This window comes from Myxocyprinus asiaticus, chromosome 21 (assembly GCF_019703515.2).
Source record: "Myxocyprinus asiaticus isolate MX2 ecotype Aquarium Trade chromosome 21, UBuf_Myxa_2, whole genome shotgun sequence".
NCBI classification, from domain to species: domain Eukaryota; kingdom Metazoa; phylum Chordata; class Actinopteri; order Cypriniformes; family Catostomidae; genus Myxocyprinus; species Myxocyprinus asiaticus.
In genome coordinates this window covers 18,506,614-18,523,016 of record NC_059364.1, presented here as the reverse complement: position 1 = coordinate 18,523,016, position 16,403 = coordinate 18,506,614, and the positions used below count along the sequence as shown (strand labels likewise).

Below are 16,403 nucleotides of genomic sequence, written 5' to 3'. Positions count from 1 at the left end.
AGTTTTAATGCTTAGCATAATGAAACATTCAAGTATGAGGGTTAAATATCATGAGTGATCTGTTGACTTTCTCCGATATTTCACACACACAAAAATGGCTTCAGCTGTCTTGATTGGCAAATATCTGCATGGCTGCATGCTCTTCAGTAGATTGTTGTACTGGCCAGACCCAGATACCAGAGAGTGAGTTATTCTCTGCACCATGACCTGATTAATTGAGAATGTCTGAGGTTGTTTCTGGGTTGTATTCAGGCTCCGGCTGCCACCCCAACCTCATCCATCTCAAATGCTCATGTCTAAACGTTGGCCTCCGAACGCTGACCCCTCAACTCAGCCACAGACAAAACGTCAGTGCACTTAAGTTGATTGAATGAAAGAGAGCAAGAGAGTGAGCAGGGGATCAAGAGAGAAAGATAGCAGGAGAGAGAGCCAGAGACAAAAAGAGGCAACATTTAGACAGCTGCATGCGCTGTGCCATGTATCCATGTCTGTCAAAGGCAGATATTTCTGTCTCCTTAGTGTGGCCCGCAAGCTTCCAAGCAGGCCATCTCGATGTCATCACCGTCACCTCGCTGTCATTGGCTAAAAAGGCCTGGCTGCCTGGAGGACAGCATGTGCTGGAGTTAAGGGCTCTGCTCATCCAGGCCTAATTGGAGTGTGTCTGTCAGGCAGCTTGACTCATCAAAAATTACTGGGAGCAATGCGCTTAATAGAAAATCAGAGGAAGGACAATAAGGTCATGATACCACCACATCCAATGGTGACAATCAAATTCCAGGGCTGCAGTGTTCGACATTATTGGTGCTTTATTACCTCTTACAAGCACCTCACCCTGACAGTTTACATAATGATGCACAGACACATGGTCTGTGCACTCTTAAAATAAGCCATCTTTTATAGATACAGCATGGCTCAACAATAATGATAGCCTGATGCTAGTGTGAGAGACTTTCGGGCCAGTTGTCGAAACTGTAAGATGGTGTTTGTTGATCATGTGCACGTATTTTTATGCCTTGCAAACAATTCTGTGATGTTTTAAAGATTGCAAATTCTGCAAGTTGTCAAGCTTACTGAAATATGAGACACATAAACACAACACATAAAATTATGTTGCTAAAATTAACATTTAAAATGTATTTATTTATTTTTATTTATTTTTTTGTGTGGTGCAGGACCAGTGAAAATATTAGCAAGGCAAGTACAAATCCAATTTACTGGCCTGATTGGATCAGCAAAAAATATATAAAAGCATATTAATCCTTATACAGTATTCAAGAGTTTAGTTTTCATTAGTTTATTGGAAAGAATGGCAGAGGAAAGAAAGTTATCCATTATATCAGGCCCAGAGCTGGATGGCTGTCTCTCTTGTTCTCATTCCTAACAAAAGAATGTCGCTGCATACAGTCACAGTGATTTCTCTCACTTCTTGTTTACAGACACACTGACACATGCAACATGCCAAAGTATCAGTGACATCTGAACTGTGGGAGCCAAATTCAATTCAAAGCAAAATGCTGAGAGATTTTTTTGTGTCAGGAACGCCAACGCCTCTCACATGCTGAGGGTTAGATTGATGGCTTGAACCTGCTGTTCCATTGCTGTAGCTCCCAGAATGCTTTTCTCAATGTACCATTGATGTTTGTTTCTGTAGATTTCTTGTTGTCGTGTATTTGTGAGTGTGAACACAAACCCAAATCAAATCTAAAATTACATTGATATCATCCTGGCGCCAGTTGTAAAGCACATACATGACATGTTTGCTGTATTGTCGGAAATTGATATTGGGCCAAGTTGCATTCGATGCTTCCTCAAGATTGCCGCGTTACCCTCACGGTGCACATGCTTTCACAGTGAAACGTGAGGTGGGTGTTTATGTTCTTTAGGTTAACATGGTAATCTATGGAGGAAACCTGGCCTGCTGGCTTTATTCTGATGAGCTGACTTCACTTCGCAGCTGCAGAAATATTACTCTCGCTGAGCTGCAGGGACATGTCAGTATTTTCATTCCTAACTTGAGGCATTTCCGAGCTCTCACAAAGGGAGAGTGAGGTGATGAAACTAGGGTGGAAGCTGTTTTCCAAAAGAACCAAATTATTTTTCTGTCTAGTTGGCTCCCTCCCACAGAAGCTGGGACTCATTACTTGGGATTTGTTTTATGAACACTGCATGCAATTTTTTTTTTACAGTAAACAATTAGGTAGATGTTCTGTCAAGAGGGTGAGTCTACATTTATACTGCAGCAGATTATGGTTGTCAGTCTTGTTTTAGAGTGCTAAACACAGTTAATTTCACACACATTTCAGTTATAAACTGACTAGCATTTTGAGAGTGAATTTGGTAAACCTGTGCTGTTTGAATGGAACCACAGTGGACAACTATTTGTCTGTGACATTATACAGTGCAGTAGCTTCTGCACACTGCATATACGCTTGTCTCATGTACATTGCTTTTTTATGTTGGTTTAGTTCAGGCAACTCACAGAGAGGAAGATATGGGCTGTGTATTATCCAAAGGTTTTAGATCAAGTTGCTGTCTTCCCTTGGAGCTGATCCAATCAGTTTTGTCGTCTTAGCGCGACACAAATGCTGCACTTTACATTCAGTTTCAAAGATTAATACTCATTCAAAGCCACTGTCAGGTAATTTAAGATTTGTCTTTTGTTAATATTTGATGGATGAACTCCCATTGGTTGGACTCATTTATTAAATAACGTTATATTTATTTGTGATCAGACTTGCCAGTGTTATGGAAGTTGAACTCTTTGATATTTACTTTAGTCACTGTTACTATGGTTACAGGTGTTATTTACAGCTATTGTGAGAACAAAATAAGGGCTTGACTTTGGTTATCTTGTACGCTCATGTATATTGTTGTTTAAATAGGATAATTCAAGACTCGCACCTGTTAATTCAATTGTCAATCCTAAACACTGACTGTAGCAATATTAGTTTCTTGCTTGCACAAATATTCCACCAAATAGTGTTTCTGAGCATTTAGTACTGTTAGAATGCCACATCATCACATCTGTTCCCTCGGTTTCTCCATTTAACACTCCATTGCTTCACTATGGGTTCAAGTGGCAATATTAAAAAATTACAAGAACTTGCTCAGGTCACCATCTTCTACACGTGGCATATCACAGTTTTTATTCCTCTTGGGAACAGCTTCCCTCCAGTCTAATTGTAAAACCGAACTGGAAGTTACGCTCATCGCAGTCTTCTCCCATTGACCATTGGAAAGAATCCTGCAGTGGATTGACAGGGAGAGCCTTTGACATGCAGATATCAATAAACTGGGATTTGCCCTTCCAGAGAAAATAGCTCGGTAATTGTTGGGTACGTTCGAGCTCGACCGCAAAGAAAAGGCTGGAGTGGGCCTGTGCATTTTTCTGCCCTGCGTCAGGGTTGTGGATGTGTCAGCAAGCCCTTCGCTCTCGTGCGCATGGCTGTGGCTGTCTGCTCGACTTGGCCCAGTGGTAGAGGCCCAGCTGAATGCTTGGTGGTTGGCAGGCTTGGCTGCCTGCCTGTATAACTGGAGTTTGAATGAAAGGGGCCTTGTGAACTTTAAGGCTACTGTGGCATTTTCCAGCTGCCGAGCTAAGTAATTAAAAATCTTTAGCTATATTGCTAAAACATGTAGAAATATAGAGCCCAGTTCGCTGGCAACACATTCCCCCACACTGCAAAAAATACTATTCATAATCAGTTTATGTTGTTTGCCATTAAAAATATCTGAGAATCCTTAAAATGAGAAGATAAGAAAATTGCATAAGATATGAAAGGGTGGTTCAGCCAAGATATACAATTCTGTCATCATTCACTCACCCTCTTGTTGTTCCAAACCTATATGATTTTCTTTCTTCCCTGGAACACAAAAGGACTTTTGGATTCACTATTATTGTATTGAAAAATATGGCAGATTTGTGAGTTCCCAGTTAAGCTCAGTCGACAGCATTTGTGGCAAAATGTTGATAAATGTTTCGTCAGTCCCTACTTTTGTTTAAAAAATACAAACAAAACATAAATCTGGGTTACAGTAAAGCACTTACAATGGAAGTGAATGGGGCCAATCCATAAACGTTAAAATACCCACTGTTTCAAAGGTATAGCCACAAGATAATATTCATGTTAACATGATTTTAGTGTGATAAAATCGCTTGCTAATCTGTTTAAAGTTATATCCAATTTTACAACATCGTGGCCATGACAACATAAGGCTGTAAACCCTAAAATTTTGCATATTTGCATGCTTCATTTATGTTTTAAGGGTGTTCGGATATTTTTACTAGAAAACAAGACAAAAATACTGATTAAGAAAAATATTTTTTTCCAGTTCATCTTAATATTGTTTGCTTTCTCTGGTACTGTATCATAAAGCACACATTCGTAGCTTTGGATTTTTTGCCCGATCAATTCTATTTACTGTGACTAATGCCTGTTAGAAGTTTTTGATAGATTTGTCTTGCTTTTGTTTCCTCCTGTCTCTGTTCGACTTAAGGCTTTTTATTGAGGATAAAACTGGTTATTTCAGGCAATCACAAGTGCGCCTTCATTTTTTTTTTTTTTTTTTCAATCTCCTTCAATTGAAATTCAGATATGAGTTTTACACTGTACACTGCCATTAGTTGTTTCTTTCCCACTGATGCCCTTTGTTGAGTGTACCTTGTCTATCACGGTTACTGAGTAAACAAGAGCTGCAGAAAACATGGTAACAGACGTCTTACATCACTCTCATATGATTGGCTGTGGGTTTTTTTTTTTATTTTCTGTGTGGAGTCTCATTACACACTGCCCCTGGAAAAGAGCCTAATGAGGCAGACAGCAGTCTGCAGTCTCTATTGAACTGTACAGAGAAAAATAAAGCTCTGCACCACACGTAGACACCTGCTTGCTAATTTGTGCTGAACTGAATGTCCGCAGAATGCACTTGTTATGCTTTATCACAGTCAGAGCAAATATATGCTCTGATTTTGATGCAGAAAACAAACTGGGGGGAAAAAGACATGTCCCTCTAGCAGGTTGAGCCCTAAATGAATTATTCAGATATGCATGTTGTGTGTTTTGCCAGCCCATTCTGCTTAATGGCATCTTTTATGGCATGCATCTGAGATGACTCCAGATGTAAGACAGTTTTAGCATTACCGGTCCTGCCACTTTCCCTTTCTGCATTACCAAACTGTGTGGCTGAGAAACAAAGCCTAAAATGGTGGAATTAATTTTACCGTAACAATTTTCAAATCAATGGCTTCTTTTGTCACATCATTTGTTGGCACGCTCAGTTTTGTGATAATGTTTTGCAAGCAAAACTCCTTGGATCAATATCAGATTGAGGGGAAAAACACAAGCCTGGGTTGCATTTTTCTCTTGAAATATTTGGAAAATGCAGTTAGTGCATTATCTCATTCAGATCAATTTAGCTTCATGATGGAATGTTAGTTTGTGCATTGAGGAAAAACAGAATTATATTTGAACATACAATGTGAAGTTTTAAGGTCTTTTCAAATGGTGAAATGCTTTGTTCCAAAATAGAGTTAGCTGCCTAGTGAGGCAGTATTTTTAATCATCATAAGCTATGTTTCCATCCAAGTTGCGAAATTAATTTATGTGAAAAATCAGAATATCGCAAAAACAATGTGCGGATAAAGCTGCGTTTCCATCCCTTGCATTCAAAAGAACAAAATCGTCACTTCCGGGGAAATTGTAGCGACTGTTTGACTCTTATTAATAAAATACTCACGGTTTAGGACGTGCAGACAAAACACTTTAATAACTTGTCTCATGACTGGAAATGACAGGGCGTCACACAGTTCTGGGGGCACTGTGTGTGTGTGTTCCTCCATCATGACTTTGCTGTGTGGATCTATAAGATATTTTTCAAAAGTATCAAAAAACCTGCTTTTCGGGAAAAAGTGCAAGTTTGTGTTCAACTTATTTGCTCTGCAAACTCTATTCAGGCTTTGGAATTTTTTTAGGACACCGGTATTTCAGAATGACCAGAGCAACAATTCGGATGCAGTGATTGGTTCGCAGGTTCGTCCAGTTATGAATGCATTATTCAGTCACATTACTTTTTTGATGCGCATTTTGTATTTCTGTTAAATTCAATTGGAGTTTATTCTGTAAATGTATTTCCATCATAGTTTATGCACATTTATACTTATCGAATAAAAAACCGTATCCACCTCAAGCAAGCGTATACGTTTTATATGCACATTTTGGAGATTTTATTCGCATCTTGGTGTTTCCATCCAGCAGACTTTATGCGATATGCCAAAATGCACATAAAAAAGCGTTGATGGAAACATAACTACTGACATGATTCCGACGTAAATGCTGTTCTAAAAGGTAGCCAACACCCAAGGGAGCATTGTATGTATCCTTCATGGAGAAGGTAATGCCAGAATACATCGCAACTAGCTCAGTGGAAAATCAATCTAAGATGCGTAATGAAATGACAAAATGTTGATTATAAATAAAGGTTTCATTCAATATTTAAAATGATCAATAAAACATTTTCAGTCTAATTAAAAAATTTACTATTTTAACCAGTATTTGTGTGTGCCTATGTAGAGTGTTCCAAGTAATTCACTTCAACAATGAGGTTCCTTGATGGTTAGGAAGCTACCATAGAAGCAAGGCTGTAACCGAATATTCAATATTGGAGGAACTTAACATACAATTTTAAAAATCGCCCATTGAAAAACCCATATTGGTTGAAAATATTGGGGGGGGGGGGGCCTCAATGTCTGTGATGGTTACGACTGCTTAGAATGCAGCTGCCTATGTAGACAGTGTGCAACAAGGCTGCTCACTAGGTTTGGAACAGAACTATAGATTAGACATTGGTGGTGTGTAACACCTCTGTTAGTGGGTGTTTTCTCTCTGTGTATGTTGTCCCTGCTCTTTCCTCAGCTGCACCTGCACTAATTGTAAGTGTGCAGCTGTGATGTGAGAGCTGTACTCCAGCTGGGAGAGCTTGTTGAGCTGCCACACAAACCCGGCGATCTAAACACCCCAGTAAGTCCCTCCTTGACTCAGCTAATGAGTGTGGAGCACAGACAATACACCCCAATCCAACAGCCCATCTGAGCGTCACTGCAGGCCAAGAACTGGAGGAGGTCGCCTATACACGGCTCTCAGTTTGTCCTCTGTGAGTGTGAAAGTGTGGATAATCAAGCCTTTGCTGTCTCGGCCTCCTGTCTCCCTACTGTTTCTTTCCTTTATTGTTAGAATCAGTCCATCTCTTGGGTTTCTCTCACGCTGAGTGACTCCAGATCACTCATCCAGCCTGAAGGTCATATTTTCTTCATAAGTAAATTATACAAGAGACCGTATAAGGGGAGGAGATGGGCCATTCGTAGAAAAATGAATGAGAGAAATTATGGCAGTATGGCGGATGCTTTCAGTTAAAAAGACCAATCGCATTTTTGATAGTTTGTTTACTCAAGAATGTGCATTAATTGTACCAGCCTGAAAAAAAAAAAAAAAAAAAAAAACGTTTTTTCAGTGTGACTGATTTTAGTGTACATTTTTGATACTATTGTTGTCAGATTTTATTGCTGATTGAACACTATTTTAGTGAACTACCCCTTTAAAGGGACGTTGATGATACTAACTGTGTGAGGAAGGCTTATGTAAAGACACAGGGAGCAGTGGTGGATGTTTCATCAGATGTGGGCTTAGATAACCTAATTGTACCAATTAAAATAGTAGTAGCCCATTGAAAACTGGAGCAGCAGTAATCCTTGAGGAATAACCTATAACATCCTTATTTCAGGAAGTCCTTGGGCATCATTGTTCAGAATAAAACTTATCGATGTTCTCTAAGTAGGGAGCCAACATGCACTTCAAATTTTCTCTATTCTCAAATGTGTAATTCAAGCACTGTAGAGCTTTTAGTTAAGTAAAAAATATGTCCAGTTTAATTTGACTCAAACATATGAAACAAAATGAAAGGTTTACAGTAACCAATCTGATTTGAGGTTAATTTAATGCCATACTGTGAGGAATAATGTGTTACACAAGTTGAATTATTAATATTGTTATTATTCTGGTAACCAAAGTCACTCTGACCTGACACAATGACAAAATTTTAGCAGAATATGATAAATGTGTTCACACAGGGTATTATGAATTTGTTAAAAAAATACAGTCGCGATAAACGAGTCCATTAATAGTCAAAGCATGATCCTGTTAGGATAACAGTAATTTCGTTTTTCTAAAAGCTGACTTGAAATATTCATATAAAATTATAGCTGTAGGGGTCTGCAGGGGTTGATAGCAGGGATTCAAGCAATAATCACAGCTAATAGACCCTGCTCTCTGATCACATGTGGAGGGCTGAGAATCATACTGTCACATTTTGTCCTGTAAGATTATAAGCCAGTTCATTTAAGCACAGTGACAGTTACGTGACAGGTTACATATGGTGGAACTATTGAAGTTGATGACAAAGATAAGCAAAAATCTGGGTTCAAGTGAGGCACTTCCAACGGAATTGAATGGGGCCAATCTGTAAACAGTGAAATACTCACTGTTTCAAAAGTATATCCACAAGATGTAAACAATATGCATGTTAACATGATTTTAGTGTTATAAAATTGCTTGCTAACCTATTCTGTGTAAAGTTATAGCCAATTTTACAACTTTGTTGCCATGACGATCATCAACAAACCCTAAAATGACTGTAAAAATGATGATTTAAACAACTTTACAGCTCAAATAATACATGAGTTTTAACAGAATTAATGTAAGTGCTTTTATAAAATTATAAGCTCACATTTCCACCTTTAAAGCCTCCAAAAATGCCCCCCCCCATTCACTTCCATTGTAAGTGCCTCACTGAAACCTCAATTTTTGCTTCTTTCTTTTATAAGAAAAGAGACGAGTCTAAATATTTATTTATTTTTAATAATCAACATTATGCCACAAATGCTGTTGATTGAGCTTAACTTGTATTGAACCCGGAATATTCCTTTAAGTAAGAAATAATGTAATAAAATAATGTAAATTATGTGTCTTTATTTATTTTAATATTGTCCCCTTTTTCTCCCCAATTTGGAATGCCCAATTCCCACTACTTAATAGGTCCTCGTGGTGGCGCGGTTACTCACCTCAATCCGGGTGGCGGAGGACAAGTCTTAGTTGCCTCCGCTTCTGAGACAGTCAATCCGCGCATCTTATCACGTGGCTCGCTCTGCATGACACCGCGGAGACTCACAGTATGCGGAGGCTCATGTGCGATCCACGCACAACTTACCACGTGCCCCATTGAGAGCGAGAACCACTAATCGCGACCACGAGGAGGTTACCCCATGTGACTCTAATCTCCCTAGCAACTGGGCCAATTTGGTTGCTTAGGAGACCTGGCTGGAGTCACTTAGCACGCCCTGATTTCGAACTTGCGACTCCAGGGGTGGTAGTCAGCATCATTATTATAATACAGTCATTATTGCTAAATAGACCTGACATGAAGTCCACTTATTACATGGCTTCCAATGGAATAAATAAATATATAAATAATATTGATTTGAGTTTAAATTATTTTATTATGAGATGATACAAATATTTTGTATTTTTTATTTTGGATTTATTTTTATTTTTATTTTTTATTTTTTTTCACCCAATTTGGAATGCCCAATTCCCAATGTGTTTTTAAGTCCTCGTGGTCGCGTAGTGATTCGCCTCAATCCAGGTGGCGGAGGATGAATCCCAGCTGCCTCCACGTCTGAGACCGTCAACCCGCGCATCTTATCATGTGGCTTGTTGAGCGCATTGCCACGGAGACATAGCACGTGTGGAGGCTTCACGCCATCCGCTGCGGCATCCACGCTTAACTCGCCACGCGCCCCACCAAGAACAAACCACATTATAGCGACCACGAGGAGGTTACCCCTTGTGACTGTACCCTCCCTAGCAACCGGGCCAATTTGGTTGCTTAGGAGACCTGGCTGGAGTCACTCAGCATGCCCTGGGATTTGAACTAGCGAACTCCAGAGGTGGTAGCCAGGCCCCTGATAATAAGATTGTTGAGTTAAATGAGAGACATGAAACTAGCACAGCTACAGTATAGAAAACCGGTTGCCGGGGACAGCGTCCAGTTATACAGTTTAGTGGGCATTACACAAAAATATTTAATTGTGTAATGCTGTGATCGACCAATCAGAATAATATTCCAGAGAGCCGTGTAAAATCTTTGATTGTTTCGTTGGTAAAGTTGGTAACTTAATTAATGAGAAGTATGAACATTTGCTCTTTTGTGCTTTATTTATACCGGTCAGATGCCCCATACCATAATGGCACATTTGATCCCATGTGCAGAATGAGTCTTACTGTGTGCTTCCTTAATTTAGCAGTGTGACATTATCAAGCGGGAAAAGTACAGAGCAGTGGATCATGATTACTGAGAAGAATGTTTACATACATGTAACCGTGTCTAATATTAAATCTGGCAAGGGATTTATGTAATGTGTGTGTGTATTGTTTTTTTTATTTTTTATTATTCCAGATCACCTCTATGATTGATGAGGATATATGAGTGAATTTGCCAAAACACTGAACAAAGAAATCTCCTGCATCCTCTGGTAAGCTGTTTGACTGATGATCCGTCACTGCTCATTTCTGCTAATGATTGTTCACCTAATCACACGTTTACACACACGTGCTGCTTGCGTGGTGTTATCTTCAAAACAACTTTCTTGAATTATCTTGAATGGTGTAATTGGTGCCAAAAATGGGAAAGCATGCCCGCTGTTGCGCTCCTACTGTATTTCTTGAACACAGTCAAACGACAAATGTATTTAGTGTTTTTGAGTGGCAACAGAACGCTCTGTATAACATGAGTCATAATTAGCAACGGGGCCTCTGAAATCACTAGCTGCTTTGTTGTTCCCTCTTACGACATCAGTGTCAGTTTTTTACGTGATTATTAAAAGCAGTCACAATTACTGAGATGTGAGATTTTTTTTATTTTTTTATCTGTGTTTGCAAGCAGTCACAAGCATTTGTCTGAACAACACGTGGCATTTAAAGTGTTTCATCCTAAGCCTGTAATATTCAGTGTCGTTTAAGTCCACATTGAAAATCTAATTGAAACCTGGAAACAAAAATTTTTTTGGGGGATTCTGACAAATTGAAAATAAAGAAATGTTATGACATATAATAAGTAAAAAATATTTTAGATTCTGCACTATATTTGGTCATTAATCCAATAAGCTAAATTTCAACATTGACCATGTTAACTTAAAAGGTCAGATTTCCTTGTTTCCATTGAAGCACACAAGATGCTCTTTGACTCCAATTGCTGATAATATAATTTGTAATGGAAAAACTATTAAATAAAAAAATGCAGAATAGAAGAATTTTCACAAGGAGTCACAGAGAGTGACACTTGGCCTATATGTTCACCACTTTCTGGTTGGTCGTGTCTACTGATGAAGCCTGGAACAGCTTGAAGGAGAAAGAATATTTTTGGTGGCATCTTACATTATGCTAATGAGGATGGTGGGGGCGGAGCCATGCAGGCCAGATTGCCAGGAGTAGTGGGAGAGAAGAAGCCTGTAAATTTTGAATGCAAACTGCCATTTTGGCCAGGGAAAAAGAAAAGAGAGGCACTGGGAGAAACCTCAAGTCATGCATATCAGATTATTCTTGCCTTACCCCCTCCCACTCCCTCACTTTACTCAATTTTCTTATCGTGCTCCTTGATCAAACTTGCACACACACAATCTAGGCTGTGTATCTGTGGTCACATGAGGGCCAGAGGTGCTGACAAGCTGGAATGCTTGGCCTGGTATTTCCTGATGCTCAGGCACACACAAAAAACACACACAAGCACACAGTAGGCTGTATATTTTTATATGTGTTTATGTTTGACTTGGAGACAGAGCCAGGGACAGAATGGTGAGGCAGAGAATACATTTTTCAGCTTTGTAGAGGATTTTAGCTGCTTTAGAAGTTGTGTTGAAGTCAACACGGAATCAAAATTGAGTCTGTTTGCTTTCTTAATGTTTGTTCCTGGTCTTATTGTGCACGATTCATTAGTGCACATTATTCAACATACAAAAATGTTTTGCCAAAATGTAATTACTTGCTCTGCTCTGAAACAACTTTTCAGCTGACGTCACTTAGGGTGCTTCCACACTCGCACTTTTGATGCACACCCAGGGTCGAATGACGTCAAAGTTCGGTTAGTTTGGATAATGTGAACGCACCCGTGAACCGCACCCGAGACTACCTGTAGGAGGTGGTCTGAGTTCAGGTGCACTGGAACTGTGGCGTGGTTCGCACGAGTGAGAAAGCAACCTGTACTCGAGACAGCACTTGTTCAGGAAGTAAAATTAATTGCGCATGCGTTTAAAAATGATGACATCATCAGTTGCACAAAAACACACACACGTGCATCATAAATCGCGCTCAGATTCGGACCGCAGAAAACGTGCCCAGTGTGAAAACCACCTTAGTTTCCAATACGGTTGCAAGATACATATTAGCGGCCGATATATTACTGTCCGATAACTGGGAAAATCAAAATATTATTGTAAGAGCCATTGGCTCACAGGTTATCGGCATCTGCAGGATATTAAATTCACTTTTTTGTCCAGCGGTTACAGTGGCTGGTGAATGCCCTGTTTTACCATGTTTTATATATATATATACACACACACAATTTTAATTAATGTTATTTTGTAATATAACATATAATACCATAATTGTTATGATAATGATCATTTTCCAATATAAAAAAATGGAGGCTAAAGAGTAAACAAACACAGAAGAGAAACACCATTTCTGTGGCTGTACCGAATTATGATGACACACATGAGAATTTTTGCATGTGTGTTATTGCATGTCATTTGCTATGCATGGTAACATATATATTTGGAATAAAGCAATGTCAAAACAAAGTGAACCTGCAGAGTTACGTTCACAATACTTGTAAAATGTGAACTACTCTGTGGAAATAAAGCAAACTAAACTCACAGCACCTCCTGAGATGGTCTGAGATCATTTTCAGAGTTCACAAAGATTACACTATTCTTGCAAACTGTTTTCAAATGACTGAAGCAGAAAAACGCTTGTGCTGCACTCATGGTTGGCAGGGCTCCAATGAGCTGCAAACTGCATTTCACGTTGACTTTAATGTCTGTAATTTTAGAGAGTTGTGAGGCAGATTTAATATAGAGTGCTGTTACAATCCATATAAATTAAACATGACACGGTTTACAGTCTTATCTGTTGCATTACAAATGTCTGAAATAGAGCACATCTTTCTTTGCCTGTAACTTTCCAAAGCTATTGCTGCACACATGTTGCTGTCATATCAGTTTATAACTGATACTCTCTGGTAAAGCACCTTTTATTTACAGAGAGACTGTTAGGAACATTTTCATCTGCTTTGACATGTAACAGATAATTATTTTGTTGAACTGAAAGATTATAACTCATTTAGTGTTGTAAATGCACACAATCCTAACAAAGGAAAAAATCAAGAAAAATTGAATAATTCCACAGCTAATTAATTGGTGCATTCATTATATAAAATGTAACATTTTAAATTTAAAATAATTTAACCTTACACAAGGTAAAATCTTCAAGGATTCAAGATAAATGATGGCTTTTATTAGAAATTTCCTTGAAAAGGTGTGTTTTCAACCTTCCTTTTAGTCATCCATTGAACCATTCTTGTGAAATCACAACTTCTTCCTTTTCTGTTTTGTTCCCACTATCACAAAACAGGGTAATTTCTGAAGGTGGTGGGTTTCAGTAAGAGAAGGTCAGAAGTGGGTGGACCTCTGTGAAAATATATGTGTGTTTGTGGGGAATAATGGAGCCATTCTTCAGCTGTATGCGAGCCGCTGTTGTAGAGTGTCGTGTGGTGGACCTGCCAGAGGCACAGGGGTCTCCTTAAAATAGCTTCAACCCTCGACCGACCGTCAGAAGTGAGGCTGAAACAAGGAATCAAGGATATCTTTCCATCTTTATGGAGTCCTTGTGCTTTTTTCTACAAACTGGAAAGCATCCATTCTTAATAAGTTAATCATGTTTTGATTTTGATTTAATATCGAAACTCTGCAGCCTTTTGAATTTCCTGCAGGAGTAAATTTCTGCGTCATGCCACAAACCCACAAATCTGTGTGATCGTGTGGCAGTCATATCCAGAGAGCTTGTGGCGTAGCTGGTTGTCCGTTTGGACGTTTGTTTAATAGTAATTCAAAAGGTCATGCAGTTGGACCTTGTGGTCGAGATTGTTTTTGCTATAATCAGAATGATTTTATACTAAGTCACATGTTTGACATGGGTTTATGATTTCAGTGATTGGTTTTACTGCATCATGCACTACATAGCCCAGAGCTCAGAGAGAACAGAAGCCGGGGTTTAAACTCAGCCCAGTCTGCCCATGAATGGCATCTGTAAACAGAACTAACAACCCAAATAAATCAGATTATTGGACCGAATTATAAGAGGATTTATTTTCTCTTTCCTTTTAGAGACCAGACACACATCTAACATACAAAAACACCCAACTAGAACAGTTTCTGCTGTTCCTGCAATGCTTATTAACAATAAACCAATATGGTGCCCACATTTGATTCTCAAAAACTCGCACTTTTGTGTGCGTTTTTTCAGTGCAAACATCTGCGTCTTATTCACTGACCACCTGCAATTGTCATTGTCATTCTTTTCTGAACAAACACACCCCCTTTCTATGTAAATTAGACTTATTGTTAGGTTAAGCCTTATTTACTGAAGTCAGCACTATTTGCATTGCGCTATTATATGTGCTATATAAAATGAATTTTATATAGAAGATTTTTAATTTTAATATTGATATTGATAATTTTAAGAGATGTTTGTGTACATTGTCTGTTCATGGAAGCAGTTATCAAATGACTGGTCTCAGCCTCAGACGGCATGCCCATGGACCACCACAGTCAGTGTTCTACGTCTGATGCACATAGCACACAAAACTGGAAAACAGTTTCGATCAACTCAGCAAATCTGATTGGCTGGTTCGATGGAACTTCCGCGAGTAGACAAAGGATGTTTTTTCGATCCACCTGGAAGCTGAGTTGTGTTCACGTTGAATTCACATTGATACAAAAGATGAAATAATTACAGAATTTGCCCACGTTTGGCAGGTTAGTGAGCTCTTTTAAAGATATTCAGAGTCTACCGAGACTACCTGTAGGAGGTAGTCTGTGTTCGGTTGCAATGGAACTGTAGCACGATTTGCGTGAATGTGAAAGCAACTTGGACTCGGGTGCGCACTTGTTCAGGAAGTAAAGTAACCTGCTCTTGCGTTTTAGCCGTTGACTATACCTATCTATCTATACACCTTATAAATAGTATATATAAATACTATTATAGGTTATAAATATAGGGTATAATAGGAGATGACAGTGACGATAACTTCACCTTGTACACGAGCGTGAGTAAGCGTGCAGTGTAAACAAGGATGCAAATGAATTCCTTACAGCTGTCTCCTCAAAAAACGCTGTTTGCGAGCAGCAGCAAGCCGCCTCCCCCTGGACATCTGATGAGTTACACCATGAAGCGCACATATACGCAGTTGTCGTTCACTCTTCTGTGCATAATGGCACCAAAATAACAAAAAAACAAAAAGTATGATGAGTCGCGTTGTGTTCTCCATGGGTGTTTGTGATGACATAAGATGAACGCAAATGGACCGGGGTTCAATAGAATCAAGTGAGTGTGAAACCAGACCAAAGCTGCGGGGGGCACCGGCAACAATCGCACTCGGAATCGGACCGCAGCAAACGTGCCCAGTGTCAAAGCCCCCTTAGATGCTCTACACATTTTCTGCTATTTTCCCGTGTGTTTTGTGTGCAATCACTTGTGGAGACTCACACGCCATTATATAAATTATTTATTTCCCCATGTCGGTCTTTTGTTATGGTATGATACACTGATAACCCTGCCCCTAAACACCAAGTAATGACAAAAGTGACTGGTCGCTTAACGTGTCAGTTAGATGCTTTACCTGTCTAAATTGGCAGTACTTGGCCAATTGAAGCTGTTATAGAGCCCAGACCTATTCCGTAGTCATAGGTCTGGCTACGAGAGACGATCAAATGATGGAGAAGAGTGTTATAACTGACCATATATCCATATATTGCAATTTTGGCAATGTAAAGAGCCCATTCAGGTGTCTGGATCTCAGTGGTCATACGATGCTGTTAAAGTCCCTGTAAAGTATGTCAGATCCTGGTAGTCTGCTGCATCCTCCACAACCTAGCACTCAGAACTGACATGAAAGATCAATTGCATTCAAATTCAATTTGCATTCAAATTTATTTATTTATTTATTTTTTTCTAAAACAACGCAGACAGCACAAGCAAATAAACAATGCTATCAGTGAACACAATTCATTCTTAGTGAAT

At 39.1% G+C, this 16,403-nt stretch overlaps 1 protein-coding gene across 4 annotated transcripts in view; it reads left to right on the top strand.

The window, feature by feature from the left end:
• Positions 1-16,403, top strand: part of LOC127412128 (zinc finger MIZ domain-containing protein 1-like) — a 143,337-nt gene that overhangs the window by 14,638 nt on the left and 112,296 nt on the right. For 3 of the 4 annotated variants that reach the window (XM_051648236.1, XM_051648238.1, XM_051648239.1), the window contains one exon: positions 10,507-10,582. The exons of the other annotated variant lie outside the window; for it this stretch is intronic. The gene's annotated coding sequence lies outside the window, so the exon portion shown is untranslated. Of the gene's footprint in view, positions 1-10,506; positions 10,583-16,403 lie in introns of those variants that run through there. 4 annotated transcript variants of the gene reach the window in all.